Source organism: Ovis aries, chromosome 3, assembly GCF_016772045.2.
Source record: "Ovis aries strain OAR_USU_Benz2616 breed Rambouillet chromosome 3, ARS-UI_Ramb_v3.0, whole genome shotgun sequence".
Taxonomy (NCBI): domain Eukaryota; kingdom Metazoa; phylum Chordata; class Mammalia; order Artiodactyla; family Bovidae; genus Ovis; species Ovis aries.
The window spans coordinates 50,614,153-50,638,759 of NC_056056.1; the positions used below are offsets into that span (position 1 = coordinate 50,614,153).

Here is a 24,607-nt window from a genome sequence, read left to right on the forward strand (position 1 = left end):
GCCCCGCCCAGCCCCGCCCTCTCAGCGCTCCCCAGGCCGCGCGCGCCCGTGGCCCCGCTCCGTGCCTGCCCTAGCCCCGCGGAGCGCCGAGCCGCGGGGGCCCAGGGACCGCGGGGGCGCGCAAATGAGCAGGCGGCCGCGCCTGCGCACTGGCCGCTTCCCCTAGCGGCGATCCGGGCCGCTGCCGCTCGCGCTTGGGCAGGACGCCGGGCGGGCGGGGGGAGGGGGGAGCGGCTTTGCTTCCAGCCGCGAGTGAGGCGGAGACCCGGGCTGGCGGGCGGAGCGGGAGGCACCGCACCTCGGCCAGAGGCGGCTGCTGCAGCTGCTGCCCTCTTCCCCGCCGCCGCTTCTCCAGTCCTGTCAGTGGTTACCCCTCCAGCTGCTGGGAACGAACAAGAGAGAGGAGGAGGGCGAGAAACTCCCACCGACCCACAGAGGTGAGTCCCGGGCAGAGCATCCTCCATCCTTGCCTGCCTCCCTCCCTCCCAGTCTCCCTCCCATCCTCTGCGTCCTCCCCTCCCTCCCTGCTCCACAACCCTCCCGCCCTTATCCTTCCCAACATCCCTCTCTCCTCTCCCCTTCCAGCCTTTCTTTCATCCCTTTCTTCTTTTCTCCCAGCCCCGCTTCCTTCCCACCCTTTCTTTCTTCCCTGTCTTCCTTGCAGCCAGTCGCTCCAGAGCGCAGCTCTGCCTCGCTTTCCTCTTGTCTCCATCTCTTTTTTTTTTTCCTCCTTTCTTCACCCCTTCCCCAGTGGGAGATCCCTTGCCTGGTACAACTGTCCGGATTCAGGGGCTTCCAAAAAAATTGGGCACATCTACTGAGAGACACGCTCTTGCACAGCGGATGCCCTGTGGATCTCTGTGTTGTTTGGATTAAGGGTCAAGTTGGATAGAGTACCGGGAACTGGAAGGAGAAGAGGGTTGAGGAAGAATCTGTGGATTTGTGCTGTATTAGGGTGGGGGTGGGGAGGGTTGTCACTTAGACATGTTGCCAACCCCCCCCCCCACGCCCCTCTGTAGCAGTTTCTTTTTTCCTTCTGGAGAATTACATATTCCCAGTGTGTGTGTCACTAATTTAAAACCCAGTTTTCCCGGCTTTGATTGTCTCTGTGTGAGAAGCCACACGGAGGGACGAGGAGAGAGGAAGAGAACAAGAGAGGAAGAGGGGAGGGGAGAGGGAGGGTGGTGGCGGTGGATGCCTGTATCTCTTTTCCCTAGGCCTCTTTGAATTGATATTTTCAAACCACCCGCCCAATATTTGCCTTGAAATTGAACCCTTGTGTCCTTAGTTCTGCCACTGTCTACTTTAGAGGCAGAAACTCTCTAAAACTTTAATGTGTATACCCCAGCATTATTTGTGGAATGTTTGGGTCAGCATACAAAACACTAGGGTGGATGGATTTGGGAAAACAGAGAGCAGAGGAGTGGAAGAGAGGCACTTTTGTTCATCATGAGTTAACTTCTAAAGGAGCACAATAGACTGGAGTGATGAGGTTATATTCCACAGGCTTAGAAATATATCGTTTTGATAGAATTAGCTGCATAATACCTTTAGCAGATACCCTTACCTTTTCTCATGCACCTTACAGAAATCCTGAAGATGTTTGAAAAGTACCGTATGATTCTGTTTGTGGTGTATACCACTGGGAAAGTTGAATTATCTTTGAGACCGTTGTGAACAATTTAAAATTTCAGTTGGTTTTGCACCGTTTATTTTCACCAAATGATATATTTTATTTTGCTTTCTTTAGCTTACACTCTAACCCCTTCTATTATATATATTAATAGTGATTTGGCAATGCTACTTTTAGCAAGTGTTGCTGCTGAAAGTTTATTCATACCTGGTGGGATAGCCCTGCCTCAGAATTTTTAGTGTATTCATCATTTCAGAAAGATCCAACAAGTAGGATAAGTATAACTCAGAAATGGACTATTTAGAAGCCTGTATTTTATCTATACTCACCTTTTAAAAAATGCACAAAAATAAAAACCCTTAATTTCTACAGATAGCTGTATTTTATGTTTAATGGGTGTGTGGGGAGGGACTGAGGGACTGAAATTAATGGTGGATTCAATGAAGCTTCCAGTAAGAAACTATGCTGTGGAGCAAATTGTTGATTTTTTTTTTCTTTTCATTTAAGTTATTATATGCTAGTGGTGTAATATGCACTTTAATATTTTATGGGAATGTAAAGTAGGAGTTGAGTTGAAGAGAATTACCTTCCAAAGTGATTGAGTACTGATTTGACAAAGAGCTGACACAGTTAATCATCTGAATCAGTTTTTTTTGGGGGTAAGTGCATGATATTAGGAATGATGGATCCACCCCTTGCCCCAACTCCTCTTGATAGGATTGCAATTCCATTAATGGCTTGGCTGAAGCTTGGTGGAATTGTCAGTGTTACCATGTCCTGATGCAGAATTGCCGTCAACCCTATCCATATTTGAGTGGTTACATTACTTAAGAGCTAACACAATTGTAGGCAGGGCTGTTCTGTTTTCTTTTTGTTCATTTCCCTGGAATGCCATGAAGCTAGTAAAAACCTTTGATAGTAGTTGTATATGAAAACAATCCATTAGTTTTGTCCTAATTTACTTTCAAATGACTTTCCCCTCTTCTAACATCTCTACTGTTCTTTCTCTGTGGAGCGTTGTGGTTGTGAGCTAGGGGAGGAGGCAGCCCCTCAGACAGCCCTCCTCTTCCTTGATTGCAGTTTTGATTTACAGAGTGATGTGGGCGTATGCCTCTGTTTTTAATACTGTGCTTACTATGGAAAGAAAAATACTGTTTATTTGTCTCCTTTGTAAACATTCATCTAGTGAGTGAAAACAAAATTTACAAGTTATTAACAGATAGAAGAGAAAATAACATTTGTTTACAGCAAGATTTTGAGAGAGGCTTGAGTAAAATGAACGAAATATGAAACTGAAGAACTAGTGTCTTAAAAAAGCAGCCCTGCTACTCTGATCATTATTCACTTTACAGATAAAGTCCAACCAACTTCCTCTGTTTAACTTCTGGAGACTTCTTGCTTTACTTGACTAGACCTTTAACAATGTATGGTACAGATAAAAACCCAGTAGTACATCTTATGGACCCTGTAGCAAATATTCTGGAACATTCTCTATGGTTTTCTCAGAGCTCTTAAAACTGCTCAACCCTAAGCTAAGTGCATGAGGTTTTCAAAAGAAGTAAAAAGACACTGTCTTTGACCTTAGCTTACAGCCTAGTTGAGAACAGGCTTTTGCATGAAGTCATATTTCACAGTGGTAAAGAGCAAGATCTTTGGAGAGAGCTTTAGATTTGAGTGCATGCTCTACTTACGTAGTAGTGTTATGCCCTTGTGTATTATTTAAGCCCTTCCCCTCATTTGCAAAATGGGAATTATGGTAGACCTTGATTCTTAGGATTACTTAAAGGGTTAAATGTTAATCTGAGTACTTGGGATAACAAAGCATATCTTAAACAGTATTATAATTAGGAAAATGATTTAAAACAATCTAAGACAATATATGATTATATGCTGGAAAGAAATAAAAAGCAGGTAAGTGGTTAGAGGGATTCTGGAGAGGACAGTTATTTATGTAATCTAAGAACGATAATATTCAGGAGTCGCAGTGGGGCTTGGACAGACTTTTGGGAAGGGTTTCATGCAGGGTGGGTACACAGCTGGAACAAAAGCAGAGGGGAGAAACACCGGTGTGTTTGGGAAGACTGATTACTTGACTACTAGGGAGTGTATTAAACAGTGTTAAACACATATGGTCAGAGTAATTAGCCTCTCACTTGGGACAAGACAACTTGTTGTATTGTGGGATCCATTTTATCACAGAATGTGCAGCTACCCAGAGGACCTGTTTCAGTTCTTTGTCTTACACAAAACACCACACCAAGACACAGGATTCAAGGTCTGTGTCACAGTGAGGACCCAGAGTATTCTTTCTGTCTCTTTTCTTTAAACTTCAAGTCAGAAAGTTGACCTTTCTAAATAATAAAGATTTAATATCATGATTATCTCAACTCTCTCTTGTTTTGCCTTAACTACAAGGAATATTCCAGAATACATACTTGGAGAATAGTAGCCATGATTATTTTATTTTGTCATACATAAACCTGGGCATTATTAGGGTAATTGTATTTGTTGGAACTTTATTTTTTTTTCTTTTTCTTTTTTTTTTTTTGGTGTTCGAGATTATTAATTATTCTCAATGAGTTGTGCTCTTTTCAAGTGTTTGCTGGGAGACTAGGGTGTGATGGCAACAGAGGGTCTGTCTGGGATTGTGCACTGAGCAAGGTAAACACCAGCTCAGTGTGGGGTGATAGTTGCCCATTGGCTATGTCTGTTGACATGCCTTTAGCTTTGACTTGTGTTTATTGGATCCAAAAGCATAAATGCTTTGTGTTATTTTATCGAAAAAGGATTTCCAGAAAAATTTACCTGCAAGTTACAAGTTTCAGTGTTTATAGTACTCATGTTTAATTTATTTTTAATAGATAGACATAATTTCATTCTTTTCTCCAAAATAGTAAAATATTCTATAATTATTTTTTGTAGTTCTAATCTATACAAAATTAATCTCATGGATATTATCTTAAGATATATATGGTTAAAAACATGAATGTATTTCCCCAAACTAGAAGTTTAACAGACATAGACTGTGGCATTTTTATTTTCCATTTTGGAAGCTTTCTTAATATTCTGATGTTTTAAGGATGCAGCAGATGTAAATAAAACGTTTCCCAATGTATCACTTCTGGTCAGTTTCGTATTAAAGCACCAGTGATTTTTGAAAAACTACTTTTAGATGCTTTAATTTTCCTCATAAGTGAATTTTTACGTTGGAGCTGAATTCTAACTCAACCACAAATATGCATTCCACAGCTCTTTGAGATTATAACTCATTATATAAAAGTGATAGTCTGACCTTATACAGCTTAATTTTATAGGGCTTTTATTCATTCTTATTTAAAGGCCATATCTGTATATACAACTCAGACTATTATTTTTCAGATGTGAAGATAATGTGCATTAACAGGAATGAAAACGAAGCAACTATGTTCTCTGTAAATTAAGCAATGACCTTAACTTATAGAGAACATGGAAAAGTAGAATAAGAATGAGATAAAGTTAATTTTGTTTCATCTATTGAGCTAAAATTTTTTTAACTGCTTGTTCAGTTAATAGGATACTTGTAATATGTTCATATGTGTAAATTGGGCTTATATTGTTTGTTATATATCTGCGGTAAATCCAAGATCCTTTTTTCCATGGCACCTTGATATTTCACAACTCAAGCCATGAACTCCAGTGGGGGTATGTCAGTTCTTTGACAGCTACTCAGAAACCACAGTGACTCGGTAAAAGACCAGAGAATCTGATATTTGTACCAGAGCAAGCGGGCAAAACTCAGATCTGTCTCCATCAACTTTTGAGTTGGGTATTTATTTTGTAAGTAGAGAGCAAGAGGGCAAGAGGGCTCAGAAATGATGGATGGAAAGAAAGTGTAAATTTCATGTTAGTTTTTGGAGCTCTCTGCCCAGCAGGTTCAGCTATCCTTCTTGCCTCTTTACTGCCTCTTCACTGGTGGCATGTGTAATTTCCGAGGTGGGGAAGCCGATTTTCTTATGTAACATGGGATCAGCTTGTGACATCTAAAGCTCACTATCAGTCATTCTAGTCCCTCGGTGTGCCTGTGGGAGGGACTGTCAGCAAGTTTTTTCCAAATCTGTTTCTCTGGTACATTGCAAAGCAGTCCTGATGTTCTCTGTGTATCATTTTATTTCTTACTGTTCCTTTGTATCTATCTTATTTCTACCTTATGGTTCTTGAGCTTAAAGATAACAGGGTATGGCTCATTCTCTTCTAATTTTGTGATTAGACAACATTTTGGTAAGAAGAATACAGTCTTAAAATTTTATCTTTAATTTATAGGGCTTGAGTTCAGTTCAGTCAGTTCAGTCCAGTCGCTCAGTTGTGTCTGACTCTTTGTGACCCATGGACTGCAGCACGCCAGGCTTCACTGTCCATCACCAAACTCCCAGACCATACTCAAACTCACATCCATTGCGTTGGTGATGCCATCCAAGCATCTTATCCTCTGTCATCCACTTCTCTTCCCGCCTTCAATCTTTCCCAGCATCAGGGTCTTTTCTAGTGAATTGGTTCTTCGCAGCAGGTGGCCAAAGTATTGGAGTTTCAGCTTCAGTATCTGTCCTGCCAATGAATATTCAGGACTGATTTCCTTTAGGATTGACTGGTTGGATTGAGGCAGTTGTTGAATATCATTGATGCATCTTTTAGTTAGGAGGTAGAAATGTCCCTTAACTACCTCATAAACAGCTAATTGCCCTCAACTATTTCTTAGAAAAGGTGTCCCCTAACTCTTGAGAGTTTACCAGTTGTCCCCAGTATTTTTCTTTAGACATCAATACCTGCCAGAGTAATTTCATAAAATGTGCTTCTGTTTTCCTTCTTAAATGCAGAAATGGCATAAAGAGGTATATACAGAACTCACTGGGGGAAAAAAAAGTGTCATCATCTAAATTTATCCCTCTATTCAGTTATGCTTTCTATGCATTAAAAAAAATCACATTTATCTAACATGAATTCATTGAACAGGTATTTTTTTGAATGTCTGCTCCATGTAGAGCATTGGGCTAGAAAGTACAATTTTATCACAAAACTGAATCAGGAATCAGGACACCTGGGTTTTTCCTCCAGATTTTCAACTGATTGACTAAGTGAAGTGAAGTGAACATCTCCCAGTCATGTCTGACTCTGTGACCCCATGGACTGTAACCTCCTCAGCTCCTCTGTCCATGGGTTTCTACAAGAATATTGGAGTGGGTACCTAGTCCTTTCTCCAGGGGACCTTCCTGACCTAGGTTTTGAACCCGAGTCTTCTGCATTGCAGGCAGATTCTTTACTGTGTGACTAAACAAACCGGAAACCCTCCAAGGCTTATTAATTTAATCTGTACCTTTTTTAAGTGACATGGAATGTACATGACAATATAGAGTATCTTCCAGCTATAAAATTCTATAATTCCACATGTGAAGAATTTCCCTTAAAATTTCAAGGAGTAATGATTTATTTCTTACTCTGTCCTATTTGTTTTTTTCTTTTCTTTTGAAGTATATACTGCTGCTGCATGAGAAAAATTTTTACCTTCAGTGTCATATGTTGTCCCTTTCCCAAGGAAACTGCAAATTTAGGTTCATAGAGTCTCTGGGCCAAGGGAAAACTAAAAAAATCAGTCCCTTTCTTAACCTCTCCATCCTTCCTTTTCTCTCCTTTAAAAAAAAATCCTTCTTGGATTGGAGATACAAATAAGCTTGCTACCTCCAGATAGGGACTAGCCTAGTATACGTTTGGCTTGTTGGAGTAATGCCACTGTCTTTGAAACACTATATGGCATTAATGAGTTTAGAATTAGGAAATATTTATAAAAGTAGTTATATATACTCTAAGGTTAATATTTTTGCCTTGGGCACAAGCAAAATTTTGCTTGTCCCTTAAATCCTATCCCATAGGACTGTTTTGTTGTCTGTCTTTCAACCAATCCAGCTCCATTAAATTTTTTTATGATCAAATTTGTTGAGATATAGTTTATATATAAGAAATGCATCCATTTAAATTGCTGTTGTGCATTGATAAATATACCTGTGTAACCACCACTGCAATTAAGATATAGAATATTTCCATTGCCCTGAAAAATGCCCCTCTGCTTGATCTGCTTTCTGTCTCTATAGACTAGTTCCAAAAGTGAATATTGCTGTTCCCAAAGTGAATATAGATTGAATCATAGAATATGTACTCATTTGTGTTTCCTCCTTTCAATGAGTATAATGTGTTTGAGATTTGTCTGTGGTTAGACTTCCCAGATGGCACAATGATAAAGAACCTGCCTGCCAGTGCAGGAGTAACAGGAGACATGGGTTTGATCCCTGGGTCAGAAAGATCCCCTGGAGGAAGGCATGGCAACCTACTCCAGTATTCTTGCCTGGGAAATCCCATGGACAAAGGAGTCTGGTGGGCTACAGTCCATGATGTTGCAAAGAGTTGGACATGACTGAGCACAACAAAGAGTTTAGAGTTTATAAACTTCTAGAAGAAATTTCAGGAGAAACTCTTTGTGATTTGGGGTTAGATAAAATCACTGCAGATGGTGATTGAAGCCATGAAATTAAAAGATGCTTACTCCTTGGAAGGAAAGTTATGACCAACCTAGATAGCATATTCAAAAGCAGAGACATTACTTTGCCCACAAAGGTCTGTCTAGTCAAGGCTATGGTTTTTCCAGTAGTCATGTATGGATGTGAGAGTTGGACTTTGAAGAAATCTGAGCGCTGAAGAATTGGTGCTTTTGAACTGTGGTTTTGGACAAGACTCTTGAAAGTCCCTTGGACTGCAAGGAGATCCAACCAGTCCATTCTACAGGAGATCAGTCCTGGGTGTTCTTTAGAAGGAATGATGCTAAAGCTGAAACTCCAGTACTTTGGCCACCTCATGCAAAGAGTTGACTCATTGGAAAAGACTCTGATGCTGGGAGGGATTGGGGGCAGGAGGAGAAGGGGACAACAGAGGATGAGATGGCTGGATGGCATCACCGACTCTATGGATGTGAGTTTGAGTGAACTCCGGGAGTTGGTGATGGACAGGGAGGCCTGGATTGCTGCAGTTCATGGGGTCACAAAGAGTCGGACACGACTGAGTGACTGAACTGAACTGAACTGAAAGATGAGTTAGATAAAGTAGGTCCTAAAAGCATTAATAATAAAGTTAAAGGAAAAAGATAAACTAGACTCTATCCAAATTAAAAAAAAATTGTTTTTCAAAAGACTCCAGATTTGCTAGACCTATGTATCTCTTTTTTTATCTCTATATATCTGAAAATGGAGTAGTTGTTCTGATTGTATATAGAACGCTTACATCTCAGTAAAACAAACAATCCAACCAAAACAAAATATCTGAAGAAATATTTCATAAAAAGATATATGAATGAGCAGTAAGCATACGAAGAGGTGCTTGTCTATTGTTCACTCAAATAATAAAATATAAAAGCCACAATATGCTACCTCTGTACAAACATGAGAATGGCTAAATTTAACAATACTGACAATATCAAGTTTTGGAGAGGATCTGAAGCAAATGAAGCCCTCATACCTTGGTGGGTTGTAACACTTTAGGAAACGTTTTCTTCCTCCTGTTAAAAATACTCTTACAGTACAACCACTCCCAGATGAAATGAAAACCTGCACAAAGGCCTTTACATGAAAATTAATAGCAGCATTACTCATAATAGCTTCAAACTAAAAACAACCTGAATATCCAACCAATCCCTATGTTAAAGTTACTTTTTTGAAGTAGAAAACAAAACTGCTGAGATATGCCCTTTACTTATCTGTAACCTGGCAGCAGAAGAAAGGGAATGCATTCAAAAGAATTTGTAAAAATGACAAGAAATGCTGAGGGTGGGTGGCTCTGGTGGCAGACATTGGGTCAGTATCCCCTCTCTGCTCTTCTCCGTGATCCCTCTGCATCTAGACTTTATCCTTAGCTTCGGTGTTGTCTTGGCTGCTGCAGTTTTGAGCACACCATCATGCAGTAGTGATGTCTGCCAGAAAAAAAAAGAGGAAACTTTTGCCAAAAGTCCTCCCTTATCTCTGATCTACTGGCCAGCACTGGATCCCTAGTCCAGCTAGCTGTAGGGGCTGAGACGGGTCAGCTTTTCATGAAGCTCCTGGCTGTGCAGAGGAGGTGAAGAGGATGGCCGAGCTAAATGTAAGTTCAGTTAAGAAAAGGAAATGAACAGTTGGGTCAGCAAGCAACAGTGTTTGTTTCAAGTTGATTTAGTGGCCTGCCATGATGTTGTCAGTCTTGTGGGAAAGAGATTGAAGCAGAAAACAAGGATTGTATTCACAGCTTGTTATTGTGGGTATGTACATAGCAGCACATAGAAACAGGTGACAGAGGTACCCTAGGAAAAGAGGAAGGGAGAAATTTAGATCGTAGATCATAGCTTGTACCGGAGCGGGAGGAAGTCTAGATCCAGGGGAATTGTGCATAGTGGGCAAACATACAAATGATGATAGGGAGAGCCAGGCACACTGGGGCCCATGGAGCTGGGACAGGAGGCAAAAGTCAGTGCTGGCAGTAGTCTGGAATCCAGGCAGGCAAACTCAATTGCAGTTTGCCCATCTGTGAAATCAGGACCTCAGGCAAGAAGATTTTCATGTTTTGCTTGTTAAGGCAGAAGCTAAAACAGTAATTATTCTTTTTTTTTTTTTTAAGTTGTCAACCACTTTAGATTCTAACTGTGTCAATGAGAGGAGCCATACCTTTGCTTATTCTAATATTTCCCTGTTACAACCCTGGGCCCCCATTGGTTTCTTGATAAATGCTAGCTGATTGTATTAATTCTGCAAACTCATTCTGCCTTTGAACAAATCAGACAAGTTTCTGGTTCAACAAATGTTGCAGTCATTCATCAGATACTTTCTTACAAATCATTCAAAATGCTGTTTTGGGGGGCATAGCCCTGGCTCTGTATATGAGTAAGAATAGTCTTAATACTTGATCCCATAAATTGACAATCTAGTAAAGGTGAAAAGTGCCTAAGTGGTTTAAGTGCCAGAGTACAATACAGTGTATATTACAGTATGGTATTGACTTCTCAGGGGAATGGATCAAAAGTCTAGGCAGACCACAAATTGGAAACATTGCTTTAGCAAAGGATAGGGCAGAGATGGGGAAGGAGAGGACCTTGTGTTAGTACTTTTCAGTTCAGTCCTGCCTTGGTCTGGGAACTGGGACAGGGCTGAGCCAGCAGGAAGATAGGATCAATGAGCACAGCAGTGGGAGAGGTGAAGTCACAACCAGGAGAACTGAAGCAGGGATGCTGCTAACTGCTAAGTAGGCAGCTGACAAGTGGGACTGAAATGAAGGGCAGAGGCTGGGAGTAGAGAAATATTTTGGCATTATCTGTATAAAGGTATCTCAAGAATGCAATAACAGAAAACACACTGTTTCAGAAAGAACATGTTTTGTCTTTGACCCTTCGACAATACATGCCCATTGTATAACATCTAGAAAGCAACCAGAAAAAGAAACTTGAGAATAAAAATTATTGCCGCCCAACTATTCATTGAACATTGAGCTAATTTTGAGCTTTTTCCCCTTTGAGTATATCTGAGTTTGGTGGGGGACTTGTTAAAGCAAAGCTGAGATACAATTTTGTGTCCTATTTTTTTTAACTAAACATACCAAAGCACTTACTGGGATAATAAAAAAATCTTCCTCTATGTTACTTTCTATATAATATAACATTGGTTGGAATTTAAGTTTCTAGTTTTTGGCTGTCTACAGAGGTGAAATGTTTCATAGATCTACTTTCAACTGTGGGCTGTGTTACGGGCAGGAAATTGACTTTGGTGGCCCCATGGGAGTGCCTCAAAGATATAGATTGTTAATATCTTTGGGCCATATATATATATATATACACATACACACAAATATATAATCAATATAATATATATTATGTATTATATATACATATATCTAATAAATATAATATATATTATGCATAATGTATAATACTTAAGTGATAGCACGGTTGTATGCATCATTTTTGATTCACATACACCTTAGCTGGTAGCATGAGTTATCGCTATTATTTTTTCAATGCTGCCTGTTTTTTTATAGTGTGATTATACCATGGTTTATTTAATATGTATGTTTTCATAGACAGTTTGTTCCTGTTATTTTCCTTTGTGCCTTTTATTTTACTTTTATTTCAGACTTTGCTATGGTGAATATTCCTGTGTCACTTTCTTACCCACATACATTATTTCTGAAGGCTAGTTTGATACCTGTTAATTTTGGGTCATGAGATATGTGCATTCTAGATTTTAATAGTTGATGCCTAATTGCTCTTCAAATTAGTTGTACTGAATTATATTCCACAAGTAGATGTGAAAGTGCATATTTCCTTGTTCTTCTAATAAAACAGAAAAACTTTAAACATGGAAAATTTACCACTGGTAACTAAACATGGTATTGTTACTGAAAGGTATGTGGGATCTAGCTGTTTGCTTCTCAAAAGCCAATAAAAAGCCAGGTTAGTGGAAAGAAAAGTTTGCTTTGGACTTCCCTGGTGGCTCAGATGGTAAAGAATCTGCCTACAATACTGGAGACATAAGTTCAGACCCTGGGTCGGGAAGATCTCTGGGAGAAGGGAATGGCAACCCACTGCAATACACTTGCCTGGAGAATTCCATGGATGGCAGATTTGGTGGGCTGCAGTTCATGGGGTCACAAAGAGTTTGACATGACTAAGTGACACACATCCAGACACGCACGCACACACACAGTTTGCTTTATTTCAGATGATGTCTGCTCCCCCTTCAAGTTGCCAGCATCTGAAATAAAGCAAACTTTCCTTTCCACCAGCCTGGGCTGTTTATTGGCTCTTGAGCGGTAAGCAGCCAGACCCCACGTGCCTTTTGGTAACAGTATCCTTGTCATAGAGCTTTCTCTGGTTTTCAGAAAGGTTGATTATCTTTCCTTTTTTTTTCTTTTTGTGCCTAATGGCCAAGTTTTTACTCTGTTCTAATGAGTGTGTTCATATTTCTGCACATGTTTTTCTGGTGGGTTATTTATCGTAAGTTATAGGAGTTTTTTATTCTCTGGCTATAAAAAAATTTATTGTTGTTATACTGTCATAACTGCTATTGATAGGAGTATACTGTAATATCCAGTAAGTGATGGCTTTCCTTTTTCCAAAGTTCCTTATCTATTTTTGTACCTTTCCTTCAGAAGACTGTGATAACTAGGTTATCAAATTCATAAATAACACCTTTGGTATTTTAATTGGTATTGTACTTAAGATAATTTGAGGGAGGAGTAACAATCTTCTAATTCATAGTCTTTCCATTGCCATGTCTCTCCATTTATTAAGGCCTTTTTTTGTGTGTGTGCCCTTTAGTATTATAAATTGTGTTCTTCCTAGTAGAAAGTCTTTCTCATATCTTAAGTTTATTACTGTCTTGTTTGAAGTTTCTTCTGCTGTTAGGAAAAGGTTTACTTTTCTTTTACATTTCCTGAAAAGATATTGTTGATATAGAAAGTACTCCTTTTGATTTTTGTATTTGGTTTTAAACCGAGTCACCTTGTTGAAATATTTTCTTCTAAAAATTTGTTTTTTATGCTGTGTCCTTCTTACTGGTTTGTATGACCTCTTTGTATATTATAACAATTCATGGTTCAATTTATATATATATATATATATATATATATATATATACACACACACACACATATGAAAAGAATAGTACTCATTTTTTCTTAGTTTTTATCTATTTCTTAATTAAAAAAATTTTTTTGAGCTGTGCCACACAGCATGTGGATCTTAGTTCCCTGACAGGAATCAAGCCTGTGCTCCCTGCAGTGGAAGTTCAGGGTCTTAACCACTGGACCACCAAGGAAGTCCTTAGTTTTTTTCTAATTTTAAGTAAAATATTTTATCTTGTTTGATGTATGAATGATTTATTCTTCATATATGAAATAGTTTATACCATAGTTTAAGCACACCTTTTTGTTTTTAAAATTGTTCTCAATATTTCTTTCTTCCATAGTAAGCCAAATATATTATTTTTTATATACCAATATCAGTATTTATTTATTTATTTGACTGTGCCAGGTCTTACTTGTGGCACGCAGGATCTTCAATCTTCCTTTCGGCATGCAGGATCTTTAGTTGTGGCATGTGGACTCGTAGTTAAGGCATGTGGGGTGTCTTCTCCTGACCAGGGATTGAACCTGGGCCCCCTGCATTGGCAGGTGGTATCTTAGCCACTGAACCACCAGAGAAGTGCCAATGTCAGTATGTGTTGAGCGTTTCTCTACATACACAGGGTATGCGTAGATTTCTTCTACTCACTTCCAGATATTCACTAAGTGCATTTCTAGGTCTGTATGAACAGTTTTGTATGTGACCCTTCAGGTCTGGGTTTTGTCGTTTCTCTATCTTGGACTGAGTTGATTGAACAGTGTTCTGAATACAGTATTAACATGCTTATGATAATGCTCATGGTATTAAACTTTAAAAATTTATCTAAATGACTTTGTTATTTAGCTATTTGATACCTTAAGTATTATGTTGTCATCACTTTCATATTGAAGCTGTTGTAAGACATACTCTTTCCATCTTACAGGCAGCATTGTTTTTTAGAAATGTGTAAATCCTGACACTGGCCAGTTCAGCACCACTAAGAAGCTTTGGAAGTCTCCAGTTCCTGCCCAGAATTAAATTTTTTGGCACTAGATCTTCCTTTTCAAACCTTGGGGGATGTTTAAATTTAGTTATTTTCATGATCTTTTATCACGGGAAATTATTATTTTGAATGAAAACTTCACTGATTCTGCAAATTGAGAATATGGGCAAATTGCCTTGAATTGTAATTATTCATCTGGTCTAGGCTTTATGCATACATATCAGTATTGATTTTCATTAATGAACCCATCACCTTAAGATCCTGTGATCCATAGATGATAAAAATTTACTATTGAAAAGTGGAAATTTTTTCGTTGTAGAGTGTTGAGTGTGGATGTAAAATTTGTAGCAAGTGGCAAGTAATGATTCATAGGGTTGTAAGATATTTGCATTAATGCTGAATCACTAAGTCTAGTTCTCAAAAATGTGGTTAACTTCATAATAATTCTATATTTCCTTAAGAATTACACAAATAAATGTAAGTTACAAAGTAATCAATATAAGCTTGAATAAGAATGTCCATGAGCAGCATGTATGTGTTTTCTGTTGTAGTCTGCTTAAAAAATTTGAGATAGATCTGTATATCTGAGGAAATTTTCTTAATGCCTGGCTACCAGTGAAAGATTGTTGCCATTGCTATTATGAACAGCTGACCTCCTAAGTCCAGATATATTACATTTTATTTTTGCTTGCCTAACTTGTAGTTGCAGAATTGCTCTTAACAATACCGTTATTGCACAAAAATAAATACTCATTTTTGGTATTTATTTAAAATATTCATATCAAAAATTTATAAGTATATGACATCATAAAAGTTTTATTAGATAGAACATTAACTTTGAACAGATTTGATTTCTATTCTTATTGTAATTATAAAATAACCTATACTGTTACAGTTTTGCCTTTCATTCAAGAACGTGCAAATATCTACTAGTACAAAAATATCAAACACTTACATGCTGAAAATCACCCCCTAATATTGAAAGAAATTGAGGCAGTTCTAAAGACATCCATGTTCACAGATGAGACGACTTAATATTGTTAAGATGGTAGTATTCCTCCAGTTAATCTAGAGTCAGTGCTATTGCTGTCAGAATCCCAGCTGCCCTTTTTTTTCTGACATTGACAAACAAATCCTAAAATTCATGTGGAATCAAGAATGCCAAGTACAGTTCTTAAAAAGATGAACAAAATTTGAGGATTCAAGTTCTCCGTTTCAAAACATACTATAATATTATTAATCAAGGTTGAGTGGTGGTGATGTTGATCTAGACATGTAAATCTATGGACTAGAATTGATCAGCTATAAATAATCTCATATATTTATAACCAATTTACTTTTCAACAAGAGTGAAAAGACAGTTGGGAGAAAAGTAGTCTTTTCAACAGTTGATTCTGTGACAGCTGAGTTGTTGTTGTTGTTGCTCAGTTGCCCAGTCATGTTCAACTCTTTTACAACCTCATGGACTGCAGCACACCAGGCCTCTCTGTCCCTCACCAATTCCCGAAGTTTGCCCAAGTTCATTGTTATCAGTGATGCCAACCAGCCATCTCATCCTTTGATTTTCTTTTTTCCTTCTGCCCTCAACCTCTGCAGCATCAGGAATTTTTCCAATGAGTTTTCTGTTCATATCAGATAACAAAAATACTGGAATTTCAGCTTCAGCATCAGTCCTTCCAATGAGTATTCAGGGTTGATTTCCCTTAAGATTAACTGGTTTGATCTCCTTGCTGTCCAAGGGACTCTCAGGAGTCTTCTCCAGCACCACAGTTTGAAGACATCAATTCTTCCGTGCTCTGCCTTCATGGTCCAGCTCTCATGGAAGACCATAGCCTTGACTGTATGGACCTTTATCGTCAGAGTAATGTTTCTGCTTTTCAACACACTGTCCAGGTTTGTCATAGCTTTTCTGCCAAGATGCAAACATCTGATTTCGTGGCTATAGTCACTCTCCGCAGTGATTTTAGAGCCCAAGAAGAGGAAATCTCACTACTTTCACCTTTCCTCCCTCTATTTGACATGAAGTAATGGGGCCAGATGCCATGGTCTTAGTTTTTTTTAATATTCAGTTTTAAGCCAACTCTTTCACTCTCCTCCTTCACCCTAATTGAGAGGCTCTTTAGTTCCTCTTTGCCTTCTGCCATTAGAGTGATATCATCTGCGTAGCTGAAGTTGTTGATGTTTCTCCCAACTATCTTGATTCATCCAGCCCAGTATTTCTCATGATGTGCTCAGCGTATAGATTAAACAGACAGGGTTACAACAGAGAGTCCTGTCATACTCCTTTCTCAATTTTGAACTAATGAGTTGTTCCATACATGGTTCTAAGTGTTGCTCCTTGACCTGCATAAGGTTTCTCAGGAGACAGGTAAGATGGTCTGGTATTCCAAACTCTTTAAGAGCTTTCCACAGTTTATCATGATTCATACAATCAAAGGTGTTCGTGTAGTCAGTGAGACAGAGGTAGATGTTTTCTTGGAATTGCCTGTCTTTGTCTGTGATCTAGTGAATGTTGGCACTTTGATCTCAGGTTCTTCCTTCTTTGGCTTCTTACTTCAGTTCAGTTCAGTCACTAAGTCGTGTCTGACTCTTTACGATCCCATGAATCACAGCACGCCAGGCCTCCCTGTCCATCACCAACTCCCAGAGTTCACCCAAACTTACGTCCATTGAGTCAGTGATGCCATGCAGCCATCTCATCCTCTGTTGTCCCCTTCTCCTCCTGCCCCCAATCCCTCCCAGCATCAGAGTCTTTTCCAATGAGTCAACTCTTTGCATGAGGTGGCCAAAGTACTGGAGTTTCAGCTTTAGCATCATTCCTTCCAAGAACACCCAGGACTGATCTCCTTTAGAATGGACTGGTTGGATCTCCTTGCAATCCAAGGGACTCTCAAGAGTCTTGTCCAACGTCACAGTTCAAAAGCATCAATTCTTCGGCGCTCAGCTTTTTTCACAGTCCGACTCTCACCTCCATACATGACTACTGGAAAAACCATAGCCTTGACTAGACAGACCTTTGTGGGCAAAGTAATGTCTCTGCTTTTGAATATGCTATCTAGGTTGGTCATAACTTTTCTTCCAAGGAATAAGCATCTTTTAATTTCATGGCTGCAGTCACCATCTGCAGTGACTTTGGAGCCCCCAAAAATAAAGTCTGACACTATTTCCACTGCTTCCCCATCTATTTGTCATGAAGTGATGAGACCAGATGTCATGATCTTCATTTACTGAATGTTGAACTTTAAGCCAACTTTTTCACTCTCCACTTTCATTTTCATCAACAGGCTCTTTAGTTCCTCTTCACTTTCTGCCATTAGGGTGGTGTCATCTGCATATCTGAGGTTATTGATATTTCTCCCAGCAGTCTTGATTCCAACTTGTGCTTCTTCCAGCCCAGAGTTTCTCATGATGTACTATGTATATAAGTTAAATAAGCATGGTGACAATATACAGCATTGACGTATTCCTTTTCCTATTTGGAACCAGTCTGTTGTTCTATGTCCAGTTCTAACTGTTGCTTCCTTACCTGCATATAGGTTTCTCAAGAGGCAGGTCTGTTCAGTTCAGTTCAGTTGCTCAGTCGTGTCCGATTCTTTGCGACCCCGTGAATTGCAGCACGCCAGGCCTCCCTGTCCATCACCGTGGTATTCCCATCTCGTTCAGAATTTTCCACAGTTTCTTGTGATCCACACTGTCAAAGGCTTTGACATAGTCAATAAAGCAGCAATAGATGATGTTTGACATAGTCAGTAAAGCAGAAATAGATGATGTTTTTCTGGAACTCTCTTGCTTTTTCCATGATCCAGAGGATGTTGGCAATTTGATCTCTGATTTCTCTGCCTTTTCTAAAACCAGCTTGAACATCAGGAAGTTCATGGTTCACGTATTGCTGAAGCCTGGCTTGGAGAATTTTGAGCATTACTTTACTAGCCTGTGAGATGAGTGCAATTGTGTGGTAGTTTGAGCATTCTTTGGCATTGCCTTTCTTTGGGATTGGAATGAAAACTGACCTTTTCCAGTCCTGTGGCCACTGCTGCGTTTTCCAAATTTGCTGGCATATTGAGTGCAGCACTTTCACAGCATCATCTTTCAGGATTTGAAATAGTTCAACTGGAATTCGATCACCTCCACTAGCTTTGTTCGTAGTGATGCTTTCTAAGGCCCACTTGACTTCACATTTCAGGATGTTTGGCTCTAGGTGAGTGATCACACCATCGTGATTATCTGCATCATGAAGATCTTTTTTGTACAATTCTTCTGTGTATTCTTGGCTTCTCAGGTAGTGGTAAAGAACTTGCCTGCCAGTGCAGGAGACAAGAGATGTGAGTTCTGTCCCTGGGTTGGGAAGATCCCCTGGAGGAGGGCATGACAACCCACTGCAGTAATCTTGCCCGGAGAAGAGAAGGCCTGAGAAGAGAAGGCCATGGGCAGAGAAGCCTGGCAGGCTATAGTCCATAGGGTCACAAATGACCCTATGTCACAAGTTGGACATGATGGAAGTGACTTAGCACAGATGCACATGAACTTCTGGAAGTTCTTGGTTCACGTAATGCTGAAGCCTAACATGGAAGATTTTAAGCATGACCTTACTAGCATGGGAGAGGAGTGTAATTGTCCAATGGTTAGCACATTCTTTAGTACAACGCTTCTTAGGAATTGGGATGAGGATTGACCTTTTCCAGTCTGGTGGCCATTGCTGGGTCTTCCACATTTGCTGACATACTGAATGCAACACCTTGATGGCATCATCTGTTAGGGTTTTGATTAGCTCTACTGGAATTCTGTAGCATCCACTAGCTTTATTAACAGCAGTGTTTCCTAAGGCCCACTTGATTTTGCTCCTAACCATATCTGCCTGTAGGTTGCTGACTACACCACTGTAGTAATCTGTTTCACTTGGATCGTTCCTATGCATTTCTTTTGTGTGTTCTTTGCATCTCTTCTTGATTTCTTCAGTGTCTGCCGGGTCTCTACTGTTTATATTCTTTATTGTGCCCATCTTTGGGCAAAGTGTTCCCTTGATATCTCCAATTTTGCTGAAGAGATCTCTAGTCTTTTCTCATCTGTTGTTTTCTTCTAGTTTTATACACTGTTCATTGAAGAAGGCCTTCTTTCCTCTCAATGCTGTTCTTTGGAAATCTGTGTTTAGGTGGATTTACCTTTCCCTTTCCCCCTTGCTTTTCACTTCTCGTCTTCCCTTAGCTATTTGTAAGGCCCCCTCAGATGACCACTTTGCCTTCTTGCTTTTCTTTTTCTTTGGGATGGTTTTATTTGCTGCCTCCTGTACAATATTAGGGACCTCCATCCATAGTTCTTCAGGCATCTTATTTACAAGTTCTAATCCCTTGATCTATTCATTACCTTCAGTACATATTCACAGGAGATTTGATTTAAATTGTTCCTGCATGGCCTAGTGGTTTTCCCCGCTTTCTTTAGTTTAAGCCTGAATTTTGCTATGAGAAGCTGAAGATCTGAGCCACAGTCACTCCAGGTCTTGTTTTTGCTGACTATAAACAGCTTTTCCATCTTCAGCTACAAAGAATGTAATCAATTTAGTTTTGGTATTGGCCATTGGGTGATGTCTGTGTGTAAATTCATCTCTTGTATTGTTGAAAAAGAGTATTTGCTATGACCGAGGCATTCTCTTGGCAGAATTCAGTTAGCCTTTGCCCTGTTTCATTTTGTTCTCCAAGGCCAGACTTGCCTGTTACTCCCGGTATCTCTTGACTTTCTACTTTTGCATTCCAGTCTCCAGTGATGAATAGAACATCTGTTTTTGGTGTTAGTTCCAGGAGGTCTTGTAGGTCTTCATAGAACTGATCACCTTCAGCTTCTTTAGGACTGGTGGTAGGGGCATAGATTTGGATTACTGTGATGTTGAATGGCTTGCCTGGGAAACGAGCCGAGATCTTTCTGTCATTTTTGAGGTTGCACCCAAGTACTGCATTTTGGACTCTTTTGTTGATTAGGAGAGCTACTCCATTTCTTCTATGGGATTCTTGCCCACAGTAGTAGAGACACTGGTCATCTGAATTAAATTTGCCCATTCCCATCCATTTTAGTTCACTGATTTCTAAGATGTTGATGTTTATTCTTACCACCTCTTTCTTCACCATATCTAATTTACCTTGATTCATGAACCTAACATTCCAGGTTCCTATGCAATATTTTTCTTTGCAGCATTGGATTTTACTTTTATCACCAGACATATCCACAGCTGAGTGTCATTTCTGTTTTGGGCTAGTCACTTCATTCTTCCTGGGGCTATTAGGAGTTCTCCTCCCCAAGTAGCATAATAGATACCTTTAGACCTGGGGGCTCATCTTTCAGTGTCATCTTTTTGTCCTAAACTGAATATTTGCAGGCAAAAGGATGAAACTGGATCCCATCTCAGCCCATATAGAAAGCATAGCTTCAAATATATCACAGATCTTTATAAAACTCTCAGAAGAAAAACTGATGCAAATCTTAATGACCTTGGATCAAGCAATGGATTCTTAGATATGACACCAAAGAGAAAAACAGAGATAAATTGAATTTCATCAAAATTGAAAACTTTTGTGCTTCAAAAGACACCATCAAGTAAGTGAAATGACAGTCAACAAAATGGGAGAAAATGTTTGTAATCATATATCTGATGAGAAAGTGTATATTATAGTAATAATTATTATAATTTAATTGTGAAAAGACAAATGCCTTGTTTGTCCTTGGGGAAGGGTTAAAATAGACATGTTTCTAAAGAATATATACAAACAGTAAATAAGCACATGAAAAGATACTCAGCATCATTAACCACTAGGTAAATGCTAATCTAAAGCATAATGAGATAGCTATACATACCCACTAGGCTGGTTCTAATAAAAAAGAGGGACCTGTCAAATGTTGGTGAGGGTGTGGAGAAATTGGGATCCTCATAGATTGCTGTGGAATTGTAAAATGAGGCAGCCTGCTTGGGAAACAGTTTGGTACTTCCTCAAGAACAGAGTTGCCTGTGATCCAACAATTCAACTCCTGGATTTACATCCAAGAGAAATGAAGACATCAGTTTACACAAAGCCCTGTATGCCATCATTCATAGCAGTGTTATTTGTTGTAGCCAAAAAGTGAAACTAACTGATGACCATCAATTGAAGAACAGATAAACAAGGTGATATATCCATCTCTGTGTTAATCACTCAGTTGTGTCTGACTCTGTGATGCTATCGACTGCAGCCCTCCAGGCTCCCTTGTTCGTGGAATTCTCCAGGCAAGAATGCTGAAATGGATAGTCATTCCCTTCTCCTCTCTAGGGGATCTCCCTGACCCAGGGGTCAAACCCGGGTCTCCTATATATATTACAGGCAGATTTTTTTTTACTGTCTGAGCCACCATGCTTTGGGATAAGTACTAATACAGGAATAAGTACAAATACATGTGAAAACATAAATAACCTTGAAATCATTTTATTAAATAAGTGAAAGGAGCCAGGAATAAAATGTTTGATCCCATTTGAATAAAATGCTCAGAATATGCAAATTTATAAGGACAGAAAATAGCATAGTGGTTACCAGGGTTGGGGAGAGGAGAATGGTGAGTGAATATGAATGGGTATGAATTTCCTTTTTGGGTGATGAAAGTTCTGAAAGTATATATCATTTTGATGGTCTCAACTACTGGTTGTGCATATACAGAAAAAAAATCACTGAATTTTACACTTTAAAATGGTGAACATTATAGCATGTGAATCATATCTCAATAAAAAATATAAGGCTAGCAATTTGAATAATTATTTATAGTTTTAGTTTTTCCATTTAGAAAGTAAAAATTACTCCTGTCATAATTTTAAATCATGCATTTTTCACAAGAGATGAACTGAAAGCTAATACACACTATAGAGTAGAATTTTACTGTGTTCCTGTAATCATGAAAAGGAATATTTTACTTTGAAAATTGATATTTAACTATTGTACTCACATCTAGCTATAATATAGCTGAAAAAACATTTTAAGTCGCCTTTCTTATGTAAGATGCCCTATTTATAATACCAGTATGAGTGCGATGTGCTTTCTCCTCTTAGGATATCTAGTAGGAAAGGCAGACTTTAAACAAATAGCTGAAGAATATGGCTGGGAATGGGGCTTCCCAGTGGCACTAGTGGTAAAGAACCTGCCTGTCAGTGCAGGAGAGAGACGTAAGAGACACAGGTTTGAGCCCTGGGTCGGGAAGGTCCCTTGAAGGAGGGCATGGCAGCCACTCCAATATTCTTGCCTGGAGAATCCCATGGACAAAGGAGCCTGGTCGGCTACAGTCTGTAGGGTCGCAAAGAGTCAGACATGACTGAAGTGACTTAGCATGTATGCAGAGGATTAAACAGTTCTGGGTGGCAATAATGAAAGAGTATTTAAGGTTCAACAAAATTAGAAAAATGTCAAGAAGATTCACATTTGAATGGAAACTTGAAGAACATATAGAACTTTCTTGTAAAGCAAAAGCAAAATCAGAAAATGGCATTCCAGGCTGAGGAAAATGCATGAAGGTAGGATTGTAAATTATTTAGGGATCAACGGATAATATAGTTGCCATGGTGCTTAGAGAAAGGCTGATGTATGACGTGGCAGGAAGGATGGAGAAAACAGCACTGATTATACAGGACTCAGAGGACTTAGGGACCATCTAGATGTAAGAGACAGAGGGCAAAGGCAAAGACAAGGGTAACTGCTTTTTATCATTTGTCCTCCTCATGTAATAGATAGTTTGGGATCAAGCTGATGTTTGGTTTGGATGATGTTAAATTTGAGGAGCTTAGAGATGCCAATTTTCAGTAAACACTTATGAATAAGGTCTGGACTTCTGAAGTTGTTTGTACTCAAATTTGAAATTTAGGAGCAAAGACGAGGCAGTTAAAACCATGGAAGTAGATGAATCATCCCAGAGGTGGTCTGAAGTGCTCTAAGAAGTGTGGAATCCTGATCCTCAAGAACACCGATCATTTAAGAGAAAAACAAGAAATGAAAAAGCATTTGATGAGAAGGAAAGTGAGGAAACAACAGGGTGTTTACCGCTGAAGTCAAGGGGAAATCAGCAAAGTGAAAACAAAACAGAACATGGCAGGGAGAGAACTGTTACTCTCACTTTGAATGCTTTCAGAATAGACAGAGGCAAAGAAAGGCAATTTGTAAAATCAAATCTTACATCTGTTCATTGCTTCCACCCATGAGGTCTCTGGGTTCTGAGAGCCAGAGGGAGGAGGGGGGGTAAGAGATGGCACAACCAGCTGGGAGGCTCTTCTGTGGCCAGAGCTTTAGGATTTCAGCAGTCATACAGTCTGGTCTCAGGGACCTCAGAACTCAGCTGGCCATGAGAAGAGGCAGTGAGAAGTGGCCAGATGAGCAGCCAAATGATGCGTGGTCTGCTTCTAAGGCTGCAGTGGTGTAAGATTTGGTCTCCCTTTATCCTGATTTCTGATATTTAAGCCAGCAGAATTTTCCTTCTAGTTACATTCTTCTTCCTTATACTCACTGATCAATTATTGGCACCAGTTAACTTTTAAAAAATGTAGCTTGCTAAAAGAAACTGTAACTCTTATGAGTTTAGTGTTTTGTGCAAAACATGCTTTCAGTAAAAGAGGGAAAAGCAGTATCTCTTGTTAATAGTGTGTGTCACGTCTCTAGCAAAAAATAGAGATATTTTTCCAATAGTGTCTATGTAACTAGCAGAAATAGTTTTATCAGTAAAAAGGGAACTTCTCTATATATCTGGCCCTTGCCAAATTGTTTTCACACCACTGTTCTGTGCACAGGCAGAGCAATCACTTGATTTTATTGTAGGAGGCAGGGTGGAGGTGAGCCCTCCATTAGTTGGTTTTCCTCAACTTTCTTCTTGGATGAGAAGAGTTTCCCAAGTGTGCAGTGTTTCTAGGGATGAAAGGCAATCACCAGATGTTGTCCAGAGATCAGGGAGGGTCAAGACTAAAGAGAGGCCACTGTATTTGTTCAGTAAGAAGTTGATCTCATGTTGATCTTTGCCAGAATAGCTTCAGGAAAATGGTCAGCTCAGAAATCTGAAGTAGTATTGAACTGAGAAGTGAATAAAAAGAAAATGAAAGAATCGCTAGAAGAGTGGATTGGGTAGCCTTTACCTTCTCCGGGGGATCTTCCCAACCCAGGGATCAAACCCAGCTCTCCTGCATTGCAGGCCGGTTCTTCATCAACAGAGCTATTAGGGAAGCTGGGAAGGCAAGGGAAGAGGGGAAGCAGAAAGGGAAAGGTTAGTTTGCTTCATTTTCAGAGAAGCAGCTCAAGCATGAGAAACCATCATGAATAGGGAGTTCACTGGCAAATCAGGCAGTAGGAAG

At 39.5% G+C, this 24,607-nt stretch overlaps 1 protein-coding gene across 4 annotated transcripts in view; it reads left to right on the top strand.

Moving 5' to 3' along the window:
• Window positions 1–259: 259 nt before the first annotated feature.
• Window positions 260–24,607, top strand: part of CTNNA2 (catenin alpha 2) — a 1,404,594-nt gene continuing 1,380,246 nt past the window's right edge. For all 4 annotated transcript variants that reach the window (XM_012169003.5, XM_042246023.2, XM_042246024.2 and 1 more), the window contains exon 1: window positions 260–437. The gene's annotated coding sequence lies outside the window, so the exon portion shown is untranslated. The remainder of the gene's footprint in view (window positions 438–24,607) is intronic.